The 9,199-nt window shown below is 36.3% G+C and overlaps 2 long non-coding RNA genes across 2 annotated transcripts; one reads left to right on the plus strand and one right to left on the minus strand.

The window, feature by feature from the left end:
• Nucleotides 1-2,515: 2,515 nt before the first annotated feature.
• On the minus strand, nt 2,516-5,469 carry LOC120415085 (uncharacterized). The gene is made up of 3 exons (XR_005605167.2): nt 4,005-5,469; nt 3,838-3,945; nt 2,516-3,771 (listed from the first exon to the last, which is right to left on the minus strand). It is a non-coding gene; the product is annotated as an uncharacterized LOC120415085 (long non-coding RNA).
• A 259-nt stretch (nt 5,470-5,728) lies between these two features.
• Nucleotides 5,729-6,537, plus strand: LOC120415079 (uncharacterized). The gene is made up of 2 exons (XR_005605166.2): nt 5,729-6,128; nt 6,193-6,537. It is a non-coding gene; the product is annotated as an uncharacterized LOC120415079 (long non-coding RNA).
• Nucleotides 6,538-9,199: the final 2,662 nt, after the last annotated feature.

The raw sequence follows: 9,199 nt of genomic DNA on the forward strand, positions 1-9,199 counted from the left end.
TGAATTTCACTCAGTTTTCCAGGAATTCTGAACTGAAATTCACTCAAATCTGACAGATGCCTCCTTCTCGAGCAGACGGAAATAACTTGGGAAGGTCAGTTTTTGATATTGTGAGAAGATCGAAATATGTTATTGGGATGATCGGATTAGTTGTTAAAATAACAAAAATCAATAACAAAGATTTGTTCGAAGAATAACTTAAACTGTTATTATGTTGTTATTGCAATAACAAACCAATAACACAGAAGGAATCATGAAGGAATAACAAGATTTGTTATTTTGTGCGGAGAGGTGGAGCAGCATAATAACAAAAAATGTTATTGAACTGGTACGTCTCCATAACAAAAAAGTTATTGTTTTGGTTTATTTGTAATTTGCAAATAAACCTGCAGTTGCCATAACTCCTCTGTACTAGTCAGGGCTGCAGAGTCGGGTACCTCCAAGCGACTTTGAATCCATACTTTGAAGACAACTCCGACTCTGGATGCAGGATATGACGTCAACGACGACTTCAGCTCTTCAAAAATACCGGACTTCACAGATTTCGACTCCAAGTAAAAGTTGCTGAAAATTTGCTGAATCCTCGAACTTCAACGTCAGCTCCGACTTCCTGGCTCTGTGAAAATAATAACAGTTTTTGTTATTCACACTTCAAAAATTCTCAATAAATAAATCAATTCCGTTAGGGAATAAAACAAAATTTTAAAAAAAATAACTCTCAAAAGTTAATCTTATCGCATTAATTTTAGCTTGAAAGCCCATTTCATGGTGAAATAAATGACCCCGATGAAATTGGTCAAAATTATTTCATAGTTCTAGCCAATTTTAGTAAAATCTCTTAGGGGGTATATCAAATAATTTAAAAAATCAACTTTCAAAATTTGAACTTTTTAGAATAATTTTAGCTTGAGGACCCCATTTCATTGCCAAAATAATGACTCCGAAGAAATTGGTCAAAATTATCCCATAGTTCTAACCATTTTAAACAAAGTCCTTTAGGGGGTATATCAAATAATTAAAAAAAATCAACTTGCAAAATTTCAACTTTTCAGAATAATGTTAGCTTAAGGACCCCATTTCATGGCCAAAACAATGACCCCGACGAAATTGGTCAAAATTATCCCTTTTTTCTAGCCAATTTTAGCAAAGTCCCTTAGTGGGTATATCAAATAATTAAAAAAATCAACTTCCAAAATTTCAACTTTTTAGAATAATTTTAGCTTAAGGACCCCATTTCATTGCCAAAATAATGACTCCGAAGAAATTGGTCAAAATTATCCCATAGTTCTAACCATTTTAAACAAAGTCCTTTAGGGGGTATATCAAATAATTAAAAAAAATCAACTTGCAAAATTTCAACTTTTCAGAATAATGTTAGCTTAAGGACCCCATTTCATGGCCAAAACAATGACCCCGACGAAATTGGTCAAAATTATCCCTTTTTTCTAGCCAATTTTAGCAAAGTCCCTTAGTGGGTATATCAAATAATTAAAAAAATCAACTTCCAAAATTTCAACTTTTTAGAATAATTTTAGCTTAAGGACCCCATTTCATTGCCAAAATAATGACTCCGAAGAAATTGGTCAAAATTATCCCATAGTTCTAACCATTTTAAACAAAGTCCTTTAGGGGGTATATCAAATAATTAAAAAAAATCAACTTGCAAAATTTCAACTTTTCAGAATAATGTTAGCTTAAGGACCCCATTTCATGGCCAAAATAATGATCCCGACGGAATTGGTCAAAATTATCCCATAGTTTTAACCATTTTTAACAAAGTCCCTTAGGGGGTATATCAAATAATAAAAAAATCAACTTCCAAAATTTCAACTTTTTAGAATAATGTTAACTTAAGGGCCCCATTTCATGGCCAAAATAATGACCCCGACGAAATTAGACAAAATTATCCCAAAGATCTAAACATATTTAACAAAAGAAAAAATAATAACAGATTTTGTTATGGACACTTAGAAACTTTTCCGTTTGTGCAATTTTTGGTAATTTTATTTCTAAGTCAGTATACCGAACGAATAACACATTTTGTTATTAGGAGAGTTTTTGAAATGTATAACATTTCCTCTTATTAGCGTGTTATTAAACATTTTCAATATACTATCACTTCTGCGGAGCGGCCGTGGTTGACTGGTTACGGTGTTCGCTTTGTAAGCGAATGGTTCTGGGTTCGATGCCCATCTGCTCCCAACGAGAAAGTTAAGAACACATGAATTTGAAATGATAAATATGAACGAAAAATCAAAGTCGCTCGAGGCGGGGTTCGATCCCCCGTCCTTTGGATTGGTAAGCAAAAATGCTAACCACTAGGCCATGACGACTTGGTGAGCGTGGACTGGAATTAGGAATACTGTTACAGAGAGCGAGTTGTGGCGCTTTAACCACGGCAAATAGTGTCCAGGGCATTCGTGGAAATACAATGTCCCATCCCAGAGGGTCCCGGAGTACCAAACCTTCTTAGCATGGTGCTCCCAACGAATACAACCAAATCTCGGAGCGTACACAGAAAAAAATAATCCGGTAAATTTACATCATTTATGATGTACCAAAAGTGCACGTCATTAATGATGCTAATTTAAATGAGTTTCATTTTAAATTTACATGTCATCCAACGTAAATGACCCGAAGCAAAAGAGACTTCAAAACATGTAAATTTCCGATGAAATCTACGTAAATTTAAGAAAGCTGTAAATTTTTTTACCCCGTTGAATCTAGAATCTGATGTAATTTTCAAAAGCATTGCGATTTGTTTTGGCACGAACATTTTGAAACACATGCTTACGGTTTTATATTGATTTGATTCACGCTCAACACAAAACAAAAGCGTGCAATTCAAAGTGCAGAAAACAATACAAATCAAAGCTTTCGAAAAATTTATCAAAATCTAAATCCAACGAGGTTTGAAAAAATGATAAAACGTATTTTTACCCACTCCAACTTACACCTTGAATATGAGCGTATTTAAATTAAAGGCTTTTTGTTAAATAATTCACAGTAAAGTAAAGTTTGTTAAGAAAAAAATTCTTTTACTTACAATTTATATTGAATGGTCATCAACTGACCATAGTAAGAATGGTCAGAAACGATGTTTGTGAACTTTTCTATGGCGTCTGAAGCACAACTTGTCGTCGCAATGTGTCGATCCGTGCCGTCGCCGTTGAACGCTTTTCCACGATGAATAACAGTTTGTGGCGCTTGAACGATGTTCCAGACATCCCACGTCCGTGAACGGTCTCTGCGAATCTGAAAAATAAACCAAAGTAAACAAAAGTGCCACCATCAGTTCTACGATTTCGCTTGCCGCTCGTGTTGTGCTGAAAAAGTCACGGGTTGTACCGGAAAGCAGCTCGGCGGCTAATGATAGTTGCACGGTTCGAAACCAATCACCAACTAGGGCAAATCCTCTTCGTTGGCCAGAGGGTGCTTGTTGCTTAATTCAGCTGGAGTTTTGGGATTCCTGAGCCGATAGAGTGAACCAAACACCGATTACAGCTGCTGCCGAGGTGGAAGACTTCGAGATGCAAATCTCAGCAATTTCGGTCGCGTCGAAGGTCCTTACAATGGAACGTTTCTTACTTCAGTTTCTGATTCGTCGGCTTGATATTGAGTACTTCTTGTCCCGCGCCGGCTGCCTCCTCACGACTACAATTGTATACCGCTTCGCAAAGCACTGGACGCAATCAACCTTGGCGCGTACAGACAGCTGGCCGGAAAGTATAGTCTCTAGTAGAACTTTTTGCCTGTGCGGCTCAGCAATCGCTGAAAAGGTTTAAAAATTTGATAAGTATACTATTTTTGTATACAATTATAGCAGTTACTACTTACGCTATACATGTTGTACGCGACTATTACCAGCAGGTGCATCACGATCGTCATCAGGAAGGCCGTCAGTTCTGGCATTGCACATTGGCTTGCGATTGCGACTGTTGCATCCTGAAAACCAAACCTAAAATAAGCTCAACTCCAAAAAACAAGAAAGAACCAATACGAACCTCTGCTTAACGCTCGCCACGCCCTGCTTCACCTGGTTCATTCCATCGCGCATTTTGTTCAGCAAGTTCTGCATGTCGTCCAGCTTGCTGCTCATCGTTCGCAGCTGGTTGTACGTGGCCGTTTTAGCTTCCCAAATCTGACGGAGCTCGCGAGCGTTGTACTCATCGAACCAGTTCTCCAGACCTAACTTCGTCTGCTCCTCCGTGACCTGACCCGGAATATGCAACCAAGTAGTCAGGAAATGGGACAGTCGTGATCGCCGGCAAGCACTCCGGTCGCGGCCGACAGAGCAAAGTGACCGTTCTTCGGCAGCACCACAATCTCCGCCCGGAAGCGCATCTCGTATTCCTGATCGCTGTTGGCCATTCCGTAGTAGAACAGCACCGGCAGGATGTTGTAGTACATACTCGATTGGGTATTACGGGAACCAGGACAATCAAAGTATTACAGTTGCAAAATCGGCGCAACACAAAAAAAATTTACGCGATCGCAGCAGACGAAAAAACTGGTGAAACTTTGCAGGAACCAAACCAAAACAAACTGTACAATATACATGCTTAACTTAATTTGGTTGAGTTGAAGTTATGCACGGTCACGAAATTTTAATTATTATAACTCATTTTTGTGGTGAATTTTTGGAGTGTTCAGCTGCGCTAACACTATCCGAGTGAATTTCCCTGTAAAAAATTTGACAGTTCTCAATATGAGTAATCAGCCAACGAAATCGGGTGTCTTCTAAAACGACCGACCAGTAAACCTACTAAGTTGGCATGCGGCATGCGAAATTTCTTAAACACAAAAGGAAAAATAAGTTCTCAGACTTTCAAATGAGACCTTCATAAACATTTTTTTTTATTTTACACAGATAACTCTTTTTTTAATATATATATCGGGAAATCAAAAGTGCAACATGGAGTTAAACTTTCTGTCAAGCTTCTGTAAAGTTTACCATGACAGTTGCGAAAGTTTAACTTCCATGTTACCGGCTCACATCTCTCTTTTTAATTTCTCGATAGGGAGGGTAATTTCTGATATATTCCAGACAATCTCTAAACGCTTATTTAATGATTGGAAGTTCAAGCAAAAAGAACAAAGATTCAACAAGGCAAAAGCAAATAAAAATACAAAAAAATAAGAGTACAAAAGAATGAAACAGCAGGAGTCTAAGAACAAAAGTTGCTCAAAATTACCTACCTCACAAACAAGGTAGAAAAGGAAAACATATTGGTGGTACAGGATTTCTCGCTAACTTTTTCAAATTGTCCTATGTACATAGGTAACCCATGGCTCATTGTTTGTTTTGAAAATAGTAATCTAGTTTTCAGTGACATGAGAATATCATTTTAAATTCATAACAAGAGTATTTTTTTTGAATAGGTCCTATAAACATATATGAAACACAATCAAGAAATTAAAAGTGAGAGTGTGTGCATGGAGTTCAACTTTTCAAAGTGCCATGGTAATCTTCACAGCAACTTCACAGAAAGTTTAACTCCATGTTGCACACATTCTCACTTCTAATTTCTCGATAGCTTTGAGGACCTTTAAAAAAAAACTCTAGAGAAATTAAAAGTGAGAGTGTGTGCAACATGGAGTTAAACTTTCTGTGCAGCTGCTGTGAAGGTTCCCATGGCACTTCGAAAAGTTTAATTCCATGTTGCACGCACACACTCTCACGTCGTCGCTCTCACTTTGAATTTCTCGCTAGATAATTTCTCACTATTAGGTTCAACGTAAGTTATGAATGTCCCAAACCCCGTGGTGAAAACTAAAAATGACATGGTTACCATGACTGAACATTCCAAGTGGTGAAATTGAGCTACTGCCCACTGAGAAATTTAACAACCCGATCGGCCTTACATCAGCCCTATTTTGTTCAACCATCAGAATGATCGGGGCGTTACATTTCTCAGAGGTTGTGGCCCTGACCTGTCAAAGGCCTTGACTTGGCAGCTGTCAACGAGAAAAAGTGTTGACTGTTTTTATAAAAAGTTAGGACTGTCCCGAAAAGTGTGATGATTCTTGCAATCAAATATTCTGGCCAAGAAACAAAAACCACCCAAACCGAATGCCCATGTGAAGTTTTCCTCAAAACAAAATAGCTATCGTGATCGGGAAAGTTGGTAAGATTTTATTTAGTGTGTGTTTTTGAATAAAAATTTAATGTTTCGTAAAAAACATCACCAGGGCCCGGAATGTATATGCGAGAGCACTTTGACATGCCGCTCTTGAACCGGAAGCACCCTTCCGGAAGATCTTGCTCCAATTCCGGCGGAAATGGTTGTTTTCCGGGAGATCTTGACTGGCACGGCGTGATAGAAATATGTCGAGAAGGCGTTCGACAGGTTCCATAACCCAGACTTTTATAAGAACATTTGCTGGTTGCAAACTGGCCTGGATGTTCCGTCCAAGCAGCATGACGACATGAACTTTCAAGTAAGGATTCCGCTAGAGAGATGCTGAAAGTGTGGGTATGTGTCATATAAAAATAACTTGAGCATAACATTGTAAGAAAAACGATCGTTCACAATACGTACCCGTTTTTGTCGCCACAAATCAGCTAAAAGTCATCCGTTCCCTCAGTTTCCGGAAAAGATTCCTCCAGTCGCAAACGCTTCCGGCAAAATTCCGCGGTCGGCGTCACTGGACCAGACACTGTGTTTTGTGAATTAATCGGTACCATTTCTTCAACCACTGCGGATTTTGTTTTTGTTTTCAACTCGGCCCGTGAAAATTTGTTGCATTCTTTATTGAAACTAACCTGAATTACACTTGAACACAATCAATGATCACAAAATGCTTGAATTTACAGCAAAAGTTTACGTTTAGTTCTTAAACACTTCCGCATCTTCACCCGCAATCATCAACAATATTGAACTGTCACTATCATGAACAAACAAGATTTGAAATTAAATTTAAATGACTTAAACATTTACATGAAGCAAATTTTACATTGAATAATCATTTACATGCATTTCATGAATTCAAATTTTACAATTGGCAACAAAATCGAAACCGTTTACACGACAAACATGCGTTACATTTAATCTCATTTTACATGAAGGCTCTTTAAATGCAATACAACATTTTACAACGAATTTCAAATTTACATTGAGCATGTTTACGTGGAAAACATAGATTCAGTGTCGTGTAATTTCACACTTTTTTTTCTGTGTATGGTGGTGTGTCCCCACGCTTCTTCCTCCCCTGTCGATTCAGATTGTGTTGTTGTTCGAACACTCAGTGCTCAAACTCAACCCAATTACGAGTCATCTCTGCGATACGGCTTTACGCAGTAGGCCTGGCCGCTTTAACGCTTGTGATGTTTCAATGCATTCTAATGCAATGGCGCACTGCAAATGTTAATAAATGACAAGAAGAGTGCTAGGCGTCATCTAACCTAAGGCACTCTCCAGGATCCCTTCGAAAGATTGGCTGCGCTAGGGTCTGATTAGATTAGATTAGATTAGATTTTCAATATACTATCACTTCAATACCAAATTTTATTATTTTATCAGAAATTGTTATTATTTATTCTTCTTGAAGTTGAACTTCAGGATAAAATAATAACACTTTTTGTTATTTTAACAGGATTTGTTATTGAAATATTATTAATTATGTTATTACCGTCTGCCCGGGTTTACCCATTTTGAGTAGGTTCAGTTTTGACGAAAACTGAGCGATTTTGAACGTGCGGGTGCGTGAATTAAACTTAGGGAGCGTTCTTTTAATACGTAACGCGAAATTTCATATTTTAAGATTCAATTTTACTGCTTCACATTATAAAAAAAAGTTCCCTAAGGTGGATACTGAAAAATAATCAAAAAGTTCGTTTGTCAGGGCTCGTTCTATCACTACGTAACACAAAAAAATGGATTTTTGAACCATAATAAAACCTATAGAAAAAAAATCTGTCAAACGATCTAGACATTTACAGTGGTGCCAGGGGCTGGTTTGAAGGCTCTAAAAAACTTTAATAATAAGCTAGATTCCCAAGAAAAAATATTAACAAACCCGGGCAGACGGTAATAACAAAATTCATGCCATTGCAATAACAAATACTGTTAAAATAACATAAAATATTATGAAATCTTCTTGAAAAATCCATTTTTGCATAAGAGTTAAATAACAATTAATGTTATCATAACAAAATTTGTTATTGGTCTGATATTGGTTGAGAGCCAAAAAAAAACTTTGAAATAACATTTTTTGTAATGGAAAAATACCGCCAACTGTTATTGGGATGATCGGATTAGTTGTTAAAATAACAAAAAATAATAACAAAGATTTGTTCGAAGAATAACTCAAAATGTTATTAGTCTATTATTACAATAACAATCCAATAACATAAAAATCATAACGACGAATAACAAATCTTGTTATAAATAACAGAAAATGTTAAGGGCCTAGTATTTTCAAATATCAAAAAATGTTATTTCCAAGTTATTTCCGTCTGCTCGGGAAATCAGATTTCAAAAATCGCATTGAAATTGTCAGCAAAAATGGATAAAACCATTGCGAATTTTATTTCAATCTTTGGCTTCAAGAATCAAAACCCTGAAGAACCCAACCGGATTACAAATACAAAAATGTTCGTTACAAAACATTTTTTTTATGTTTACAATCGATTTTTTCAAATAATCAAAAAAAATAAGGCTGTAAAAACTGTACAATTGATTGTAAATTTATTTTGAATGTTGAGACCACAGATTGGAAAAAGAAAAAAAACTTTTGGAAATTTCATAAATTTATCGATATGCATCTTCAAAAATATGCAAAAATCAGATGATATTGTTAAAAAAATACCACAAAGATGAATCATCAATTTTAAAAAGTTACAATCGAGTTTTCAATATTAAGACGATAAATTTTGTATAGAGAATATAAAAATAACAAAGAAAATATATTTCAAGCCAGATTTTAACATTTTCAGGCGAAAAGTATCACAAAATGCTTTTTACATCACATTACAAACGGGGTCACTTTTGAGTTTAAGGCCCTCTTTACACAGAGCTCACACTTACTACCAAACGATTGGTTTGATAGTAAATGTGAGTCCCGAGTAAAAATTGACAGTTTGTCACTTTTTAGTTTGACTTTTAACAACCAAGGGGTAAAAACTAAAATAGTGTCAAACGAAAAGGTGACGAATTGACATTTTTCAATCAAAATTTCAATTTTAGTCACTAGTAGT

This window comes from Culex pipiens, chromosome 1, assembly GCF_016801865.2.
Source record: "Culex pipiens pallens isolate TS chromosome 1, TS_CPP_V2, whole genome shotgun sequence".
Taxonomy (NCBI): Eukaryota; Metazoa; Arthropoda; class Insecta; order Diptera; family Culicidae; genus Culex; species Culex pipiens.